This window comes from Orycteropus afer, unplaced genomic scaffold (genome assembly GCF_000298275.1).
Source record: "Orycteropus afer afer isolate SDZICR_OR568_19922 unplaced genomic scaffold, OryAfe1.0 scaffold00220, whole genome shotgun sequence".
In the NCBI taxonomy this organism is placed as follows: Eukaryota; Metazoa; Chordata; class Mammalia; order Tubulidentata; family Orycteropodidae; genus Orycteropus; species Orycteropus afer.
In genome coordinates, this window is record NW_006921807.1 from 3,161,802 (window position 1) to 3,167,500 (window position 5,699).

A 5,699-nucleotide genomic window follows, 5' to 3' on the forward strand; every position below is an offset into this window, starting at 1 on the left:
GGGATTGTTGCAGCAAGTTAAAGAGCACCATGCCCAGTAGAAGCAGTGGTCGAGAGTGCCCACTGCGAGCCCCCTTACCCCACCGCATGTGCCTGTACGCGGCGTTTTCTGGGGCCAGCCAGCGAGAGGGCCGAGCCTCTGCAGAGCAGAAATTGGTAGCAGCGGGACCTGCGGAGCCACAGAGCAGCAGGAGCTGGCCGAGCTGGAGAACGCAGGGGAGCGAGCGCGGGTAGCTTCCGAGGCCCGGGGGAGCGAGCAGCAGCAGAGCCTGCGGCATCTGCAGCAGCTCCAGCGGAGCGAGCCAGGGATGGAGCACCAAACCGAGCAGAAGCAGGAACCTCAGCCATGTTTGCAGAGCTGCAGGACCTGAGTGTAGCCAACGGTGAGAACCTGAAGAAAACGCTAACCAACTGCACTGAGCCACTCAAAGCCATCGAGCAGTTCCATACAGAGAACAGCGTCCTGCTACCGTCCTTGCAGTCCGCCCTGCCCTTCCTGGACCTACACGGAACGCTGCAGCTGGAGTTCCACCAGTCAGTTGGAGAGAGTGTCCACCATTGTGTCCGAGGGGAAAAGCGGAAGAAGCTGGAAAACCTGCTGGAGAAGAGCTTCCCTCTGGTGAAGGTCCCGTCCCTGCAGCCCGTGATCATGTGTGTGATGAAGCACCTGCCCAAGGTTCCGGAGAAGAAACTGAAGATGTAACAGAAGGTGCTAGCTAGTCTGAAGTGAAAAGAAGAATGTAACTCCCAAACTTAACAACTAGTACCCATAACCTAGCTGAAATAGCTAGAAGAAGATGATTAACACAGATGATGTTAAGTTACTGCAATTTAATAGCTTGTGCTGAGCTAAACTTTACTTGTTTATGGATCCACATGCCTGAAACTTCCAAGCAGAACAGATTCTCCAGAGAAAAAGGATCACACTTCCTCAGAGTACTGGTCTGATAGGGATAAGCAAATTAGAAATTAACTGTTTAAAATGGGGGAAAAATAAAAACATGAAGTAGCTGACTTACACATTTCCATAAGTGTAATTATTCTTAAACTGATAGTGAAAGAGATGTGAATTTTTTTAAAGTATATTAAAAAAATAATAGCTAGAAAAGCCAGGGGGTAACTTGCAGTGTAGTAAATTACTTAGTGTAACTTTACCACCCATAAATCTTTATAAACTCCAAAGTGAAATTTTCTATAAACTGAAAAACTCCTGATTGCTAAAAATTGTCCGCCTAGAAACAATTTCTGTTAAGAGTAACACAAAACAATGTTCTAAGAAGTGCCTACTCTCTCAGGTACTTAGAGTCCTGATACTGTAATTAACTAGTTTTACTAACAGTTAGTCCTTGTGTTTTAAACAAACTAGTCAACTTTGTGAAAAATCGAGTTAATACTGTACAACTTATAATCTTGAAACAATATCAGTCCTTATCTCTTGTACACGAGAATGATTCCTCATGTACATAACAAAAAAGGAGGAAATGTAGAGCTGAGACAATGTAGAGCTGAGACTGATAGCCTCCAGGGAGATCTTTAACCAGAAACCTTTAATGTGGAGATTTCCCATACCTCAAGCTCTAGCAGGTCTCACCTCCCTCCCCCCGGATTTCGTGCATATCAGAGAGTTCTGCCTGGTCACACCCCCTCCCCCTAGATTTCGCACATATCAGAGAGTTCTGCATAACTCCAACAAAGTCTCTCGCTCACCTTTGAAACCGGGGGATTCCAACCCACCGTCCAACTTCCCAAACCCCTGTCCTGAAAACCTATTATCTACTCCACCCTATATTTTTTTTCTATAAATATGAGGTAATGAAAGAGCATGAGGTCTTTTGCTCAAGCCACTGAGTTGGTAAGAGCAGGGACCCTAGTTCTGAACTAGTTAATAAACTTTCCTTTCTGCACTTGCATTGTCATGTGTTGCAAATTCCTCGTGCCGAACAACTCCTTCATAACCTGGGCTCAACAATTCTTAATCAAATTAATAGATAAGTAACTAAATCAATAATAGAAGCAACATACTCTAAGATTTACAATAAATGTAAAAGTAAATTGCTTGGCAAATAGAACAAAGAATTGAAGAAAGATTTAGAAATATATTATTGAAAATTTCTTAGGATATGTTATTTGCTCTCAAGTTGATGCCAACTTATGCAACATCATGTGTGCAGAGTTGAGCTGTTCTACAGAGTTTTCAGCTCTGGTGGCATAGTGCCTAAGGCACTTGACTGCTAACCAGAAAGCTGATGGTTCAAATCCATCAGCCACTCCTCAGAAGGAAGGTTGAGCATTCTACTTCTGTAGAGATACTGCCTCAGAAACCCAAAGAGGGGTCACAACTGACTTGGCAGCAGTGAGTTTTTGTGGTATAGAGTTTTCAGTATAACTGAAGATATACACCCTCTTCTTATTTATGGACTATCTCATTATTCAACCTTTCACATTTACAATAGTAAAAGAAAGAAAGAAATCTACTATCTGTCATTTTGCATTAATGAATACTTCTATTAATAACAAACACTGAGGTGAGAGGTGAGATTAACACTGGCTATGATGGTTAGTGTTATGTATCAAGTTCTCTGGGACACAATTCTCAGTGGTTTGACAGTTATGTAATAATGTAATTTGGAAATTACATAAGGATGTAGTCATCCTCCATTTTCTGATCTGATTTGGTTACACTCCATTTTCACATAATGCCAGTTTTCATACATAATAGACTGAATTGTTTCCCCAAAAAATATGTGTCAACTTCACTTGGCCATGATTCTTAGTGGTTTGGCGGTTATGCAGTGATGTAGTCATCCCTTGGTGTGATCTCATAGGATTGGCCAATCAATTGTAAAGGAATTAGGGTGGGATGCAACAACCTTACTTGGGTCACAGCCTTGATTCCATGAAAAGACAATTTCCCTAGAGTGTGGTCTGATCACCTTATTTCTTACAAAAGATGAAGAGGACAGAGACGTGAGCAGAGCAAGAGCTACCACAGTACTACCAAGAGTAAATATCTGGGAGTGCAGCACATCCTATGGATCCCTGCACTGAGAATATCGTAGACCCAGGGGATGATTGATATCAAGACACATAGAGATCTCCAAGGAATGTTGGGCCTACAGATATTAAAAGGAAAGAAGTAACTTCCTCAAGAGCTAACAGAGAAGACAGACACTTTTTCTAGAATAGTTACCCTTAATTAGGACTTCTCACCTCCTATACTTTGAGAGAATAAATTTCTGTTTGTTAAAGCCATCAGCTTGTGGTATTTCTGTTATACAAGTAGATAGCTAAGACATTATGTAATGATCTGGTCTTTGGAAACTAATCATGTCCACAAATCAGGAGAGGGTGTAATATTAATACATACAGACTGTGTGTTATAATATATATACAAGTGTCTGTTACAATCCATATCTCAAGCACTTATGTATAAAACAGATTATAATTAATAAACTGATAGTGTATATTAGAAAATAAAAATAATTAATGCAAAAATAGGCATAAAAATAAGAAGAAATTAAAAAGAACAAATGGAACAATTCAAAACAAATAACAAGGTGGTATATTTAAATTCATCTCTATTAATAATTTTGTTAAATATAAATAAATATTTTAGGCATTCAATTATATCATATTTATCACTAATTTTCATTATAAAAGCATGGTTCAGTGATAAGCTCTCTGCAAGAAATCCATTTTAAATGTAATGATGTAGATATATCAAAAGAGAATTGAAAATGACATAGCATAAACATACTAATCAATAGATAATAGTACTGACTACATTAATATAAAAGTATACACACCAAGGCCATGATAAAGATGAAAATTTTATCTTTAAAAGAGGAAAAAAGATGTCAATTCACCAAGAAAGCCAAACAATCTTAATAGTAGAGTTTCAACATACATGGACCAAAAAGTGGTATATTTGAAAGGAAAAATAGACAAAATTATGGTTATGTTTGGATATATCAACACTGTTTTATCAGTAATGAATAGAAAAAGTAGACAAAATCAGGAAGGATATACCCCAAACCAAACCCGTTGTTGTCAAATCGATTTCAATTTGTAGCAACCCTATAGGATAGGGTAGAACTGCTCCATAGTTTTTCCAAGGCAGTAATCTTTAGAGTAGCTGACTGCCATATCTTTCTCTCACAGAGTGGCTGACCTTTCAGTTAGCAGCTGAGCGCTTAATAATTGTGCCACCAGACCTCTTTAGTAAGGATTTAAAACACCTAAAAATGCTCACACTAGAAGCAACTTGACCTAATTGGTATTCATAAAATATTTCACTCAACAATAACATGCTATATATATATTTTTTTCTAAATGAATATATAACGTTTACGAAGATAGACTATGTGCCATAAAACAAATCAGAACAAATTTAAAAGATTAAAAATATGCAAAGTATGTTTTTGGCCACAGTGGAATTGAACTAGAAATCAAACTAGAATGATATATGGAAAATTTCAAATATTTGGAAATTAAACAACACATTTATAAATAACATACAAGTCAATGAGGGTGTCCTAAGAGAAATTTGGATATATTTTCAGTAGAATTAAAATGAAAATACAGTATATCACAATTTCTGGGACACAGAAAGCAGACAAAAGAGGGAAACATAACGTTGACTGTTTAGAATAGAAATAAAAAAGGTTTTATTACACAATCTAAGTTTGCAAATTAAGAAACTAGAATAAAAAGTAAAAGCTAGACCAAAGTAGACAGATGGAAGAAAATAATAAAGATAACAGCAGAAAACTAAAAGAGTAGAGAAAAATCAGTGAAACACAAAACTGGATTGTTTATTTCTTTTGAAATCTCAATCAAATTGATAAACTTTTAACAAAACTAATTAGGGAAAAAAAGAAAAGACACAAATAAGGTCAGGAAGGTAAAAAAGTGGCATTACTAAAGAAGCAACAGATAGAAGGCTATTAAAGGAATGTTATAGAACTCTTCAGATAATATAATACCAGTTCTATATTTACTGTTCTTTAAAATTAAGGAGGAAGACTACTTCCCAACATTATAAAGCTAGCATTTCTCTGATACTCAAATTAGAGACACATCAAGAAAAGAAGCCCACAACCAATACTCCTTGTGGCCATAACCATAGGAATTCTTAAAAGACTAACAAACCAAGCACATTACTATGTAACAAGGATTAACTATTATTACCAAGTGGGATTTATCTCAGGAATGTTTTGTGGCCATACTGTAAACACTCATTTAGACAAGGATCCATTTTCGATGTGTTTCTTTTACAGCTGTATAAAAAATTGTGTCCAAACTACTACTACAACAGAATGGAATTTAGTGTTGATTCTTTAATCTGGTCAGGACACAGGGAAAGAGGAACAGTTTTACTTTCAAATCCAGTAACCTGGCCCCTTTTATTTATTTTGATTGTTTAGTTTTACTCTCCACTCAAATCAACTAGAGTGACTTGAAGACTGGAAGCTGGAATCCTCCGGATACGTACAAGCTCACATGACAGACTGGGAAGAATCAAATTGGGAAGAATCAAAACAACTGGGAGCTGAAATACTTCAATTCCTTCAGGGTCTTGCATGTTAGTTCTGGATCTCCCAAGATAGATAGCCGTGAGAAGCTGTGTTTCCTTCTTGTGATTCAGTCACAAAAGTTAGTGCCACATTTAGTATTCTCTATTTGTTAAGGCAGAAGTTC